Consider the following 15,624-nt stretch of genomic DNA (forward strand, 5'->3'; position numbering starts at 1 on the left):
AATAAATATGTCTCCGGTGGTTTGGTTTCTGGAAGATTTCTCCATATTGCCCAGTAGTATTCGTAATGCAGTGTTTCAAGAGGAAATTCGCACGAATTTTCCCAACAGCTATCCTATATACACGGACGGTTCTAAGGTCGAAGATCAGGTGGGGTGTGCATACTTCGACCCATTTAGAAATACTGGTGCCCTCTTCAAATTGCCCAATCAATGTTCAGTTTTTACAGCTGAATTAGTAGCTATTTTGGAAGCGCTTAAATATGCACACTCAATGCTATATTCAGAGGTTATAATTGTCTCAGACTGCAAAAGCGCCTTATATAAACTAAAAGCAATCAAAATGCATAAAAAGTATAATCACATAATTATAAATATACTAAAGAAATTACTAGAACTAAAAAATGATAATAAAATAGTAAGGTTGGTGTGGAGTAGGGCCCATTGCGGAATAGAGGGCAATTAAAGGGTAGATATACTGGCGAAACAAGCTGCAGTGAACGGTACGTTGCTATCGGTGTCTTTGCCATATAGTGATTTTAAAGCCTGCATTAGAAAGAAGATAAATGAAAAGTGGCAGGGGATTTATTCAGAATCACCGAAAGGGAAATTCTATAAATCTTTGGTTCCAAAAGTAGGTCGTAAACCCTGGTTCAGCGATGGAGCGTGCTCCAAGCAGTATGTCACCATTATTAATAGACTGCGCAGCGATCATTGCGTATGTAAAAAATATCTCAATAGGATAGGTAAAGAGGCATCCCCTCTTTGTACAATCTGTGACAGCCTGGAAGACATGGAGCACATTGTTATGGCGTGCTCCAAATATACAAACCAAAGAGATCTGTTTTTTAAAAATTTAAAAAATCTATTGCCGGGTGATATAACTTTCCCTGAAATTCTAAAAAACAGGAAAGCCTATGAGGAATTGGTTCACTTCATAAACGTAATTGAAGCCTCCCTAGATAAAGATTAAGAACTTTATTACAGAAGACTCTGGCTAATAGTGAAAACTGATGCCAAAAAAAAAAAAAAAAAAAAAAAAAGGTTGAAATTCATCCACTTTCATTCTTCGTAAAGAACCATATTTTGCTTGGAGACGCCAACTGTGTGGTAGCAAACGACTAAGAAGTTGGGAAAGAACTTATTAAGAGGAGGATCTAGGTCTGTTTTAAGGGCTGTAGTACCCTAAACCTACAGGAAGTAGATAAATAAAACCACCATTTTTGTATGAAACAGAATCTCCAATAAGTCATTTTTTTGTGAGTCAACTTCCGACATTATTTATCTCTTATTTTTTTTTTTTATAAAAACTAGATTTCAGAAACTAGTAGTGAAAGCCCAAATCTCTCTTTAATCCTGAGCAAAGCAAAGGTAGCCTCGCCCTTCTTCTGCTCTTAACATCATCACCTCTCGTAGCTGAGAGGACTTTTCAATAAGAACTCTAAACTCTAATTCCTATATAAGCCACAGATTAAGGACTTATATAATGGTCGGATTACAAACATACTTTGAGTGCAAAGCCCGCAGTTGCTTGATGACTGATTATGGTTTCTTCAAGTTAATGAAAACCAACCATGTTCATGAATTAAATATATCGCCTCTTCCGCAGGAAAAAGATTAATTTCCTTTTAGAATTTCCACGCATTAAATAATGCATAAGATGCATCTACTCTTTCCTACTCTACCTGAACGCTTTCCACGATACAGAATAATCAGTGCCAGTATAATCTTTAATTTGATAATTTTTAGAACTCAGTGCCATTAATTTTCGTTTCAACAGATCGCGAACAGTTTATCTGTCAGAATGTGAAAAGTTTTATTTTATTTAAAATAATCATTTTTTTTTTTTGCATGAGAGGACGAAAAAGAGGAGAAAGTCAAAAGCGCTAAGCTCCTGGAGGTATTCTTCCAGAACTGGGGCAGCTGAAGATTCTGTAAGGAGATCAAGGGATCAGCCAAGAAAATTATTATTAAGACAATCACAACAAGCAGAGCAAAATATAATATCAAAATGAACGCCAAGAAAAATGGAAAGTTCAGCAAGATCGACCAAATTCAATTAAAGTTGATGAATCATTTCCAATTATTGATGAAAATTGGCTAAAAATTTAATAACGGAAACGATATTGGTTTCAAACGGGATATAAAGTAGGCGCATCCTACAATATTTCATTTTGGTAACACTTTATTTCATAGAAAAACCAATTCATTCATTTGAAAATTAACAGCTGTTGAAACGCCAGCTGGACCAGCAACAAACCGTCTTAACACATACCAGGGCGAAGGAAGAAATCCCACAATAGTGACACTTTACACTTTTTCTGGGAACACTAGTCAAACTATCCCATTATTTCACACTGAAGGGGAGATAGCAAAGCTTCAGTCGTCGAGAAGAATGATTAGGAATAATGTGGATGGATTAAGGGATTTTTTTTTGATGATGAAGAAGAAAGAAGTGAAATTCGGGATAACGAGTTTGGAGCAGGTTGTTTATTAATGGGGTCTGGGGTTCAGAATGGATTGACAAAATATGACTGTTTTTGGCTAAAAGAGATTGGAGGCTGTGAATTTCGGAACTCTAGGATGAAATCTATTACTCGAGTTCTTAAGACCAAATCAGTTTTAGGAGTAGATTGAAGAATGGTACTTTGTGTTAAGAGATGGTTTCGAAGGTTTTTTTTTTGTCTAGAAGTCGCTTGAGAAGCGTTTTAAGTTTCAGTCCTGTATTTGGGTTTAAGAAGAAGCGTTTATCTTCGTACAGTCCAAGATATTCCTCTATATCAACTTGTGGCGGAGGTTTCCTTGTTAAAGTTCAACCAGTTCTCTAAAGCCCATTGTGGATACTTTAAGTAATCTATTTCCTGTTTAAGTTTATTCAAAAATTTAAAGCGAAAAGAAAAAAATGTGAAAATCACGAGCTTTTCTTTTTCACTACTTCAATATTCTTTCCACTTTATTGGAAAAGCTTGTTCACCTTGGCAATAAATTGAAAAAAAAAAAAAATCAACGATTTATTTTGTGTTTTCCCAATAAAGTGAAAATTGGGAATCATGTTCCAATATCGAGCATAGAAGATTTTTGCCAGTCAGTCTTCTTCTGTGGGTCCAGAGGTGGTACAATATTGAAGTGAACACGGAGAGAGAGAGAGAGAGAGGATGCTGTGACTCTGGGATTCTCCTTGGACCAAGGGTTAGAGCGCTGTCTTTTATTACTCTATTCTGGAGAAATGAGAAAATAACAACCGCTATCCCAAAATAATAACGGCTATTCCTTTGTTACAAAAGAAAAATAATAAAAATTACGTTTAAATTATAAAAGACACTTTTCTACATAGAGCTTGACAAATGGACATAAAAATAAATAAATAATAAAGTAAATAAAGTGACAGACAAATGAACTTAAGAGTAAAAACCCCAAAAAAGCCAAGAAAACATGGAAATTTGAGAGTAAGTTTCTTAAAAGATGTTGTGCAAAGCTAGCGTTGTCAAAAAAGAAATTTTTCGTTTCAATTAATAGTGAATAACGTATGTCAGTGTTCAACTTGATCTCGAATAGTTTTCTTTCGGAGTTACTTTGGACGTTTTCTCGTTACTGGTGGATACTTTTATTTTTCATCAATTCATCTAAAGCTGGTGAAGATTAAAACTATCAAAATCTGCTATCAAAATTTCAACCAGGTCCAGAAATGGGCCAAAACTATAATAGAAATAGTGTCGGCCCAAAATCTACGAAATTGAACAAATTAAATATGGGAAAGTTTTGTGAAAGATGAACGACTAAAATAAACAAATGCGTAAACATATTTCACAGTTGTATGTTTGGATCGTTTAAAAAAAAAGTTTAAAATAGTACGAAATAGTTATGAAAACCATGGACAGAAACCGATATGGTTTTGCTTTGCAACAAAAATAACGAAGTCGATTACATCCGGTATAATAGTCAACGTTTTCTTGGTTGTAAAAGATATATCTCGGCGGATGTTAGCGTCCCATCAAGATGGCTGGTAAGTCTGCTGTTGAAATGGTAGCTTTTGCTGCTTAAGCTAAATTACTTAGCTTGTAAAAGGAATGATTTAATGCTAATTGCTCATCGGTCTTGGTTCTAGTAATGTTTTCTCAAGTCTCCTTTGTAAGAATCATTTCTAAGCCGGCTCTTTTTCAAGCTGGAGCCCAAAGATGGTCTCTCATTTAAGTGTTGAAGCCACTCTCAAAAGCTTTGGTAATTGTGATTAAGTATTATTTACTTAATTATGATTTGATTAATTTTTTTTGCCTTTTTTTGGCATTGACTTCCGCCATACAGCCAGCATCGTCTAGGTGCTTATCACTAGAATATCACTCACTCTCCATTCTTACCTACAAATACATTCGCTTCACACATCCCTCTACTATATACAACTATTTACATACAAACTTACAACTAATTGATGGATCAGTACTCTATATTCCTGCCATCCTTATAGCTTAACCGAAATTAAAATCACTGTAATCCTTCTCTAATCATTTTCTTGCATTCATTATAATCGGCTTATAACTTTTAAATACATTCATATTTCATTGCTAGCTCTGCTACAGATTTAAGCACATAGATGTTGGTGGAGAATATTATGTCTTCTTAGCGAAATGGTGCATCTAAATACCTGTATTATGTCGTCAAACATTCGTTTCCTTTCTACCACATAACGTGGACATATCCATTATTATATGTTTGAAATCCTCCTCCTCATTGGAATCTACGCAAAGTGGAGAGGACCTTTTGATTAATTATTGATTTCTTTGAAGGACAAGGATCATTCATTGTTAAATATTTTCATCAGAAAAACAAAAAATTGGGTAACTTTGAACTTAAACAAAGAACTTTAATGTTTGATCTAGATCAGAATAATTGTACTTCTGTTACCCCAAACTTCATTCACTGAAACAATTGTTTGGTGTGTTATTGTGTGTTCATTGTGCAGCGGTTTTTAAAGAGGAGAAAAAATAGAAAAAAACGAAGAACTGGTGGAAAGGAAAAGCAAATAAAGAGAGGAAAAAGCAGAATATAATTTGATTCTGAATATGATTTTTTTTAAATAATAATTTCATCCCTAATTTTCAGAATTTCAAATTGTATTTCATTTGTTAGTTTTTAAATTTTAATAAAATTTTTTTTACTCCGAGTTCTATAAAAAATTTATCAGCCTTTATATTCAGCTAGTCCCTTTTAGAGGGATGGAAGGAATGATTAAATTATCTTAGGGTGCTGAGAATTAATATTAATTCTTAATTCGTGTTAAGTTCATTTTAAGGACTCCTGGAAGAAAATTTGTAGGTTAGGTTATTTGAAAACGTCCCGAATCTTTCCAGATCCCCCCTTTTTTTAAGCATATGAACAAAAAGTAAATTTGAAAATAGACTAGCCGATCTTGGGCCAGTCGTTGATGTTATTCTTGAGGAGTCTTAAGTTTTGGGCAGTTTATTAGTAAATAAAAAATCTGTTCGTCAACGTTTCGAACTAATTTTGTTCAGCTTCAGAAAGTAGTTCATCTTCAGGGCACAATTATAATCTATTTTACATTGTTAATATTAAAGGTGGGTCTCCTGTTCTGACTGTTCAGGTACCTGGTTTTGTAGATCGAAAGCCTAAATGGAATTGGCAATAAATTTCTTCCCTTTTGTAATTAATAAATCATTCACTCCCCTCGGCGCCCAAAATAAAAGGGATAAACAATCACAATAATTAGCAATGCTATCGCAATGCAAATTCTAATCTTGATTACGTTCATCAGTACGCTGGAACAATAATTCTACACAGGAAGTTAGCAATTATATACCAAGCTATCATGATTAGTAATATAAATCAACTGTAATCATAATTATTAATCAATGATTTTAAGTTACACTAGATGATTGATTGATCTATTGTTCAATCTGACGCACTGCATCATCTCACACACATAGTACACGCGTGTCATTCTCAGCGATCATTTCCCTCTTCTAATCATGAGTGATTTAATGACCTTTGTTTAATGAGGATCTTATTAAACAAAGCCTCTTCACCCTATCTACCTTCAATGCTTTAGAAAAGCTTTAGAAATATAGAAAAGAACTTGGCAGGGAAAGCTGTCGATCTTTTTTTCACTTTTCTACCCAATAGTACCTTTTTAATATATATATATATATATATTTATATAAAAGGCTTTGGGGGAAGTAGAAAGGGAAATATGGAGGAAATAAGAATTTATGTACGATATCAAGGCTTAATTCAGTCGCCAAAAGATCGATTGCAATTTCCTAAAATGTAAGCTAGATATTAAAGGGAGAAAATAAGATGCTGCACGATGAAAGTCTATGTTCGGTTTTTCGTGTACACATTTTATTTATTTATTTTTACTTTTATCCCTTTTTTTGGTGAATTTTGCCCAACTTCTTTTAGTAAATGTTTGAATCTGAAGTGCAATTCTAGACTAGAAAATACCCTTTGATACTTTACTATCACCTTTTTTTAACGTCCCCAGTCACAAATTTTGGTTTAGCTTTAAGAATACGTGGAAGTGAGAGGGGTGCCCACAAATTTAGGGCATAGGGGGCGATGTTTCATCGATTGTTCCCATTCTCTCAGTTCTTCCATCGCCAAATCACCTTTTTTTTTGGGACAGCTGCATTTTGTTGATCAAATATCTTTTTTTTTTCTTTTTTTTTTTTTCACTTTATTTGTATATTTACAACTGCAACGATTGTTGCATCAAGTAAATAAGATCTTAGTGGTTCAGTTCACATGTACTAATGTCATGGTTAGAGCAATCACCCACTGGTGAAACTCTTTCACAAAGATTTAATCACAACAGATCTCTAGGCCATTTTCGCTTCAAGCGACGAGGAGGATTGTCGGGAAGGTGAGGAGAGGAGAGTTGTTGGACAAGAGGATTAGGATGGAGAGCTAGGAGGCTGTGAAAGTTGCGGTAGCGAGACTTTATTAGGTCAGTGACAAAAGGGATGGGTAGGTCAGTGTGTATGGTAAGGTTAGAAATGTAATATGGAGCATTCAGGATTTTCCTTAGGATTTTAGATTGTAATGTCTGTAGGCGTTTGGAGTTAGAGGGTTCGGTTGAGCCCCACACTTCTGCTCCGTATATCCATATAGGTCTTAACAGAGTCTTGTAAATAGTCAGTTTGTGATTCACGTCGAGTTTGGATCTGCGGTCAAGAAGTCTACTAAGTAGCTTGTAGCGTCTGTTCACGTCTTGTCGTTTCAGTCGAGTATGTGGGTTCCACGTGAGTCTCTTGTCAATGTACAGTCCTAAGTATCGTACTACGTCAGCTGGAGGAATCATTACACCGTTCAGTTGAACTGGTGGACTCGCAGATTTTCTTAAAGTAAACGTAATGTGTACTGACTTTTGTTCATTAATTTTAATTTTCCATTTTTGGAACCAGGTTTCGAGAAGCTTTAAGTGAGTTTGAATGTTCTGAGTGGCTTGCACCGGATCGGAGTGAGATGAAAGAATAGCAGTATCATCAGCGAATGTTGAAACTATTGTATTTTGGGAAAGAGGTAAGTCAGCAGTGTATGTTAGAAAAAGGAAAGGGCCCAGTATGCTTCCTTGAGGGACACCAGCTTTTATGGGTATAAAGGACGAGAGGGCCTGCCCTTGACGAACGCGGCAGTACCGATCGGTTAAATAAGATTTTAAGATTAGATAGTAGGTGAAAGGAAGATGATTTTTAAGTTTGTGCAGTAAGCCCGAGTGCCAGACCCGATCAAAGGCCTGATCCACATCGAGAAAGACACCCGAACAGTACTGTTTACGCTCCAAGGAAGAGGATATGGTATCTATTACACGGTGCAGCTGTTGAGTTGTTGAATGAAATGCGCGGAAACCAAATTGATGTTCAGGTAGCAATTCCTCTATTATAGGGATTAGACGTCTTAGCAGAAGCTTCTCCAGTATTTTCCCTAAAACAGGTAAAAGGCTTATTGGACGGTAGGAGCTAGGTTGCTGTGCAGGTTTATTGGGTTTCAGTATCATTTTCACTATGGAGTATTTCCAGAGCATTGGAAAGTAAAGCGTTCGTAAAACTGCGTTGTAGATGTAAGTTAGAAAGAGAATACCAGATCAAATATCATTTTTATAAATTAAGGATTCAAAATTTGGCGAGGAATCGGTCCAAATAAAAACAACAACTCGTCTTTTTTGCCAACGTTTCGACAAATATATTGTCTTCTTCAGGGCGTGGCTATGCGGTTTGGTTGAGTTACAGTTTACTGTTGGCAAAAAGACGAGGAGTTGTTTTTATTTGACCGATTCCTCGCCAATTTTGAATCCTAAGTTTAACAAATTACGGTCTCGAAACCTGTATGATCATTTTTATACAATCCTGGCCCTCACTAGGGGATTGGTCCAGTATGCTTCATTGAACTTTTGGTTCGTGCTGACTAGACAAACCCCACGTAATGTAGAAGAAGATACTTCTAAGAGAGTAATAATATAAATCTCTCTGTTAGAGGTGCAGGAGTCGCATCTTTACTTCATAGCTAAGAGCCTAGAGTACGCCGTACGCTGTCCAACTTCCGCTCAGTAGAGAAACAGAAATCATCTCCGCTTTTACGTTGAAAACTCACGCTACAGGTATCATCAGCACATTCCCTCTTTTGCTAAAGACATCAAGAAGAAGAAGGCGACTTAGCACCAAAAGCTACCCTAATCTTATACTCTATTAATTAAGTTTCACACTTCTTTTATATCCAAAATCATACTAGGCTAGTTCATTGTAAAGATATTAAATATAAAATAGTATTACTGAACTCATACGACTGTAATCGTTTTATAAAATTATAAGAACATGTTTTATGACAACTTCCGTTTTTTAAAAAAAGTTAAAAACCTTTTATTCGAAAAGAATAGCTGTACCCGCAGAAACAATGCTCTTGAGAAGCAAAACCATATTTGAAGAAAAAGTGCTTTTGAAAGTAAAGTTACTTACATAATAATATGCAAATATAGGTACTTTGCAAGTTAAATAAAAATATTACCAAGGTTTACAAGCTTGGCTTCTGTCTGCCCTTATCGTCCCTTTTTTTTACCTTATCTATCTATCTCTATCAGATCGATTTCTTGTCCTAGAGCCTTTCACGTTTCACTTTCACGGCCATTTTTCCTCTTACCCGTTTGTTTTACCTATTCTGTCAATATCAATAACAGCAAAGACATGTGGAGTTCTGCAGGTGTGTGTTTTTTTTTTTATTTATCACTTTCTACCATCTTGAATTCATCATCAACGTGAAGGCGAAGAAAGTGAGAGTTTCCGATGGTAACTTGCAGTTTTAGAAATGAGTATATAAAAATTATAAATCTGCCCTTTTTTGTTTAAGGAGAAACTTGATAATAATGTTCGAATAGATTTCTCTAATTATTTTCTCATTAATTCAGCTGGTAATGAAATTCCGAAGAACAAGAATATGAAGAGGAAGCTGTTAGAAGGATACTTCTAATGGTTTTTGAAGATTTAGCAAATAGAACGGAATAAATGGCATTTATGAAAGAAACTATTGGTGATAGAAGATGAGGATAAGGAAAAGATGGATAGGGTCTAGAAGATGGCGACAGGAAAGACAAAGATATTGGTGAAAAATATCTGGGGGACCGGATATGGTATATAAATTGTTAGGCCGAATAAATAATTAAAAATTTCGCTGTCAAAACCAATAAACCATAAAAGTTTGATACCAAAATTAGTTCAACAATGGTATACCAAGTGTAAAGCGTCTGATACTTTATGTCAAGGCAGAATGCTTAATTCATAAAGTTTACATTTAGTTTGGTACTTTGGTATAATTATGATGGCAGTGCTAAGTAATTAAGTCAAATGTACGTACATAACAATGTGCTGCAGGTAACACCGTATTAGTAAAAGCCATTATGTTGGGATAGTCAACTCCAGAAAAGTACCTTATTTTACAGTGACATTTTCCAGATATTGTACTCGCTTCGGCGGTACATATACTAAAATTGGAACGTAACAGAGAAGATTTAGCATGGCCCCCTTTGCAAGGATCATATGCAAATCGTGAAGCATTTCACATTACCTGGTGTTCTGGTAAATCTTTCTTAAAAAATCTTATGACAGAAGTTCAACAATGTAAGACATCATTTTTGACGGGTTTTTACATTGGATTCTCTCCTTTACAATCTTTGGCAAAACCTTGTAAACAGTTGTATTCCCTTAAGGCAAAACTTTGATCTTATGTATAATAAGAGAATATCTTTTGATTTCTCTAATAGCACAATAGATTATGTATTTGATAATTTTCTTCAAGCTGTTTTTGATAGTGCTAGTAATGCTGGAATGTTTGTAAGCAAACATTATAAAAATTATTTCCGCCCCAAGAGGTGCCCTTGGTATGATAGTGAGTGTCGTACATTAAAGCTGGAACTCCTCTCTCTTCTAAAATATTGTAAGAAAAAGCATTTCAATTGTCCTGAGAAAGTTGATTATACTAGAAAAAGGGCTTTGTACAAAATGTTAATTAAACGGAAAAAGGCAGAGTATCAAAAATTTATTGTTGATAAGATAGGTGAAATTAGCGATTCTAGATCGTTTTGGGATACTGTTCGTCAGTTTAAACCTTCAACTATTGGCAGTAATGTCTTGCCCATAGAAATATGGGAAAGATTTTATTCGCAAGTGTTTAAACCCAGTGTAAAAGATGATAGTATATATTTCGGTGTATGCCATCCTTTTTTGGATAATCCAATAACTAGTGATGAATTAATAGCTTCTTTAGCAAAATGTAAAAATTGTAAGGCTGCAGGAGCAGATGGAGTCTCTTATGAGTTCTATAAGAATCTTCCACAAAACTGGTTATTGTATTTAGAAACGTTATTTAATAAGATTCTATCTACTGAGGTTCTTCCAAAATCATGGAGTTGTTTTTCTATGACAATGCTGTATAAGAAAGGGGATCGTAGCAATCCATCCAATTATAGAGGTATTGCCTTAGCCAACTGTGCCCTGAAGATTTTTACCCAGGTCTTATTGAGTCGTTTGTTAGTGTGGGAATCGGACCTCTCTCTGATTCCAGAATGTCAATCTGGCTTCCGACCACAACGTAGTTGTGTTGACAATATATTTGTTCTTTCTTCAGCTGTTCATATACATTTACGGTTGCCAAAACGAAAAATTTATGCCGCTTTTATTGACTTCAGGAGAGCGTTCGATTCTGTGAATCACACACTATTATGGACCAAACTATATAGGCTGGGTTTCAGTGCTAAACTTATAAGAATAATAAGAAGTTTATACAGCAATGCATCTTTTCGAGTTAGAGTGAGAGATAAGTACTCTTCAGAGATTCATCTCTCGGAGGGAGTCTTGCAAGGGGAAGTACTCAGCCCATTTCTCTTTTCTCTATTCATATCGGATATAGAGATGTATTTTAGACAGAATGAAGCAATTGGGCTCAGTATTGACCAACATTCTGATATTATACTCCTAATGTATGCTGATGATCTTATTCTGTTGGCGGACTCTCAAGTTGGTCTTAGGAAAAAAATTAATATATTAAATAACTTTTGTGTTTTAAACTCACTCAATGTCAATCCTTTGAAATCTAAGGTTTTAATTTTTCGTAAAGGTCGAGCTAGAAATCGAAAGGAGCATTTTGCCTATGGTGAGGAAGAGCTTCAGTTGGTAGATAAATTTAATTATCTAGGAATAGAGTTTAGTAAATCTTCCTTATTTGCTGAAGCTACAAGTTGTTCAGTTGGTAAAATGAATATGGCTGTTGGAACTGTCTACAGTATTCTTTGCAGCACTAAATGTGAAACCTGGGTTTCAACAGTAAAATTGTTTGATGCTATTGCCCGTAGTATTTTATTATATGGCGCAGTAGTCTGGAGTTTGAGATATGTCAATATTTTGGAAAGAGCTCAGATTAATTTTTATAAAAGAATTCTACATTTACAGAAATGTACTCCGGATTACATAGTGAGAATTGAAGCGGGTATAACACCTATCTTAGTTCACATTACCAAACTTATAATTGGTTGGCTGTGTAAAATTTTGTCCATGGGCTCTGAGAGGTTTCCTAGGATTTGTTATAATAGATTGTTTTCCTTGGATTCAAATCCAGGAAATATTTATAAGTACAACTGGGTGTCCCAAGTCAAAAAGTTATTTTTGGATTTAAACTGTGAGCACCTTTGGAATGAGCAGTCTGCTGATAACTTTCGAAAAAGAAAGAAGGAAGTTCTAAACCTACTGCAGAAAGAATTGCGTGAAGCAGATTATAATAAGTTGGCTGCCTCACAGTTTAGCAGAGTTTACAGCACACTTCCGTTAAAGAGCGGCACTGCCCAGGAGTATTTAAACATGAGCATTCCATTTTCAATCACCAAATTGATTGCCCAGCTTCGAACTTGCAATAATTATTGTATAAAGCTCACTATAAAGAATATAACATATGTTATCAACTCTACAAAAAATTGTTATATTTGTAATATGGGAGTGAATGAAGACCTAATTCACGTATTTATAGAATGCCCCGCATACCATTCTATTAGAGAAAACTACCTTTCTCATTATGGTTCCCCTATCACCTATGACAACTTGTTTCACCAATTATTGTCATCTGCGGTGAAAGAAGATCTAATTAAGGTGTTTAATTATGTTAAAAAAGTACTGCAGCTAAGGCAGTCCTTATGCCAATAATTTGTTTGTCTTCTTTATCTTTTTAAACTTAGTTAAAAGTAATTTTTGTTTTTGTTTATTTATTTTTCTCTTTCTATTTGTAACATTTTGAAGATTTATGGACTACTACAATATTTATTTTATTATTTCATTTTATAATCATAAGAGAGATCTTTTGTGCACAATACTATTAAATTTTGATAATTTTTCTTTTATTATTATTATTATTATTAAGTAATTATTATTGATAAGCAGATTGTATGTTGTTTAATTTCATTTTATAATTTTGTATATATAGATGTGCAACTCAACTCCTTGTATGGGTTATGTAACTTAAACAAATAAACATTATTACTACCCTTAAGGCAAAACTTATTCAGCTCTTCAGTGACTTCTCACTTCTTTTATGATCCCAGACATGCACGTCTAAAATACCATCATCACATACAATGGAATTTACTCCTTTTTTAAATCTAGAAAGCGTACGGCTTTTAAAGCTCGACTACGTGACTCCAATGTCTTTCAGCTGTCCTTCGCTTTTCCAGATTAAAATGAACTAAACTAAGAATGGGATACCCACTTTCAGGAAGCCACATTTCTTCCACAGATAGAACATATCCTACTCCAAACAACTGGTGGCCATCCAGGTTTTCTGGGGACCTGCAGAAGTAGAATAGAGCTGGCAGAGAGGAATGATCACTCCCTGGGAATTTACAAGTGAAACTACCATCCCTCTTGAACAGGTTGTATCCACCTCCAGTTAAGAAGACCATCCGGGGAGGTCACATGCCCTTCCAAAACCCATTTTAACCAGTTGTGAAAATAAATCTTCCCACTTTTCATAATGATTCACACAAGTTAAAATTTTAATTAATCAAAAACGTTTATTCTTGACGTATAGATTGAATCAATTAACTCCCAAATTGTGGAATCAATAAAGAATTGTTTATTGATGGAAAGACTGGTGATGACTAGAACATTAGGGCTTAACTGGAACAGCTTTAGGAAATGACTCACTAATTGAAAGAGCACTACACACTTAAGGACCGCAATCTTCGGAGGTATTTATCCACTAAGGGCCTTAACTGCTAACACTGAATACCCTACCGGAGAGGAAATAATTCCACTTGCCAAGTTATTCGGTTTTAAAATATTTTTTTCATTAGAAGAGATTATTATTTTATTAAAAACTCCGAATATTAGAAAAATTTATGTGATAATAATTAAAGAATACCTGGTTCTTTCTGAGGGTTTCCTTCAACAGAAACTAGGTTAAACAACGGCACTGTTGTACAACAGATTTTTTTTGGGGGGGGAGGGCTACGTCTTAAAAGGATCCTAATGTTCAAAATTTGATTCCGATGGTTCAGTCGGTCAAGGCATTTTTCTTTATACAAAAAAATATATTACTCAATTTTAAAAGAAATGCCGAGACCGAATGATCTATTGAATAAATTTTCATGATCTTTTCCGTTAAAAAGTACTAGCAGTTATTAATATTAGGAGGAAAAAGACTTTTCCAATATATACTGTGGTTTTGTATGATTTATGGCAGGAAAACTAGTATCTCATTCATTTCAAAAAAATTTATTGGGTGTAAGAAAGGTAAAAAAATGTAGCAAGCAAAAACTGGGATAGTGGGTGTATCGGTGCTGGATACCGATCCAGCCCAACCTTAGCTACCCTTCAAGGAAAGCTACAAGAAAAGTCTATCTTCTTATCTACTCGTAAAAGACTTTCTTACGTTGAAATTTTCTTCTTTAACCGTTCAATTATTTAATATTTGTTTTTATTTATTTGTTTACATTTTTAGATAAGTGGTGCTTTTCATTATGAGGAATCAGACGCAATATATGAGAGAACGTCTTTGCTCCAACAGGAACAGTAAGAGAGTGGACCCACCCTGGGAAAAGGATGCATTTAGAGAAAAAAAGGGACATTCCAACAGATCTACCACAAGAAGGCACATCTACTAAAAAAAGAAAAGCAAAGTAATCGCCTATTTTCACAGGCAGGCTTAACGTCCAACTACCAATTAGGTGTCGTGGACAGAGGCGACTAGTAAACATACTTTACTGTAAATTTCTTTTATTAACCATTAAATAAAATCCAAGGGCTATGACCGGGAATCGAACCCATTATACCACAATGCATATTAGCTTTGCAGCTCTCGCCTCTAACCGCTCGGCTACCGTGGCGCCTGGCACATTTACTATTTGATACCATCTACTAACATCTTCCTGAATCACCATAATACATGTAGCTCCGAAAATACAAGTCTATTCGTGTTATCTATACTCTAGCATAGGTTTTAATCTATTTATTCATAATCTTACCCTTATCAGTTTTTCCCCCTTACAATCGCTAGGAGATAACATTTGTGTTGAACAACGGAGGTATCGCTAGCTATCCTAATGTAACAACTACCTTTTCAGCCCTAAACACCTAAAAACCTTTGGCCATGTGACACACGAAACAGCTGCTAGGTCTTCAATAGATTCGAATGAATAACAACTCACCTAGCGACTGCCTAAGGACTGCCAAATTTGAAACCTCTCATAACGACCCAAATTTAGATGTCAGGCATCCCCAGAAAGGTAGTTCTTCTAATTCTTCGTGACACCCTCAGCTTTGCAATTGGTGAATAAAAAAATATAGAATTAATTTGGGCGCCACGGTTGCCGAGCGGTTAGAGGCAGACCTGCACAAAACTAATATGTATTGTGGTACTGGGTTCGATTCCCGGTCTTAGGCCTTGGATTTTATTTAATGGTTAATAAAAGAAATTTACAGTAAAGTATGTTTGCTAGTCGCCTCCGTCCACGACACCTAATTGGTAGTTGGACGTAAAGCCCCGCCTGAAAAAAATAGGCGATTACTTTATATAGAATTAATTTGTTTCTTTCCTATTTTAATTGGGCGAACTCTCCGCGTGTCCAATATTATATTAATATTATAA

The 15,624-nt window shown here is 35.1% G+C and overlaps 1 protein-coding gene and 1 non-coding gene across 6 annotated transcripts in view; one reads left to right on the top strand and one right to left on the bottom strand.

Moving 5' to 3' along the window:
- LOC141461151 (A-type potassium channel modulatory protein KCNIP2-like) overlaps positions 1-15,624 on the bottom strand; it is a 319,616-nt gene that overhangs the window by 95,787 nt on the left and 208,205 nt on the right. The gene's annotated exons all lie outside the window — the stretch shown is intronic.
- On the top strand, positions 9,956-10,063 carry LOC141461542 (U6 spliceosomal RNA). The gene has a single exon (XR_012462970.1). It is a non-coding gene; the product is annotated as a U6 spliceosomal RNA (small nuclear RNA).

Source organism: Rhodnius prolixus, unplaced genomic scaffold (genome assembly GCF_049639745.1).
Source record: "Rhodnius prolixus isolate KJV_2025 unplaced genomic scaffold, Rpr scaffold_6, whole genome shotgun sequence".
NCBI classification, from domain to species: domain Eukaryota; kingdom Metazoa; phylum Arthropoda; class Insecta; order Hemiptera; family Reduviidae; genus Rhodnius; species Rhodnius prolixus.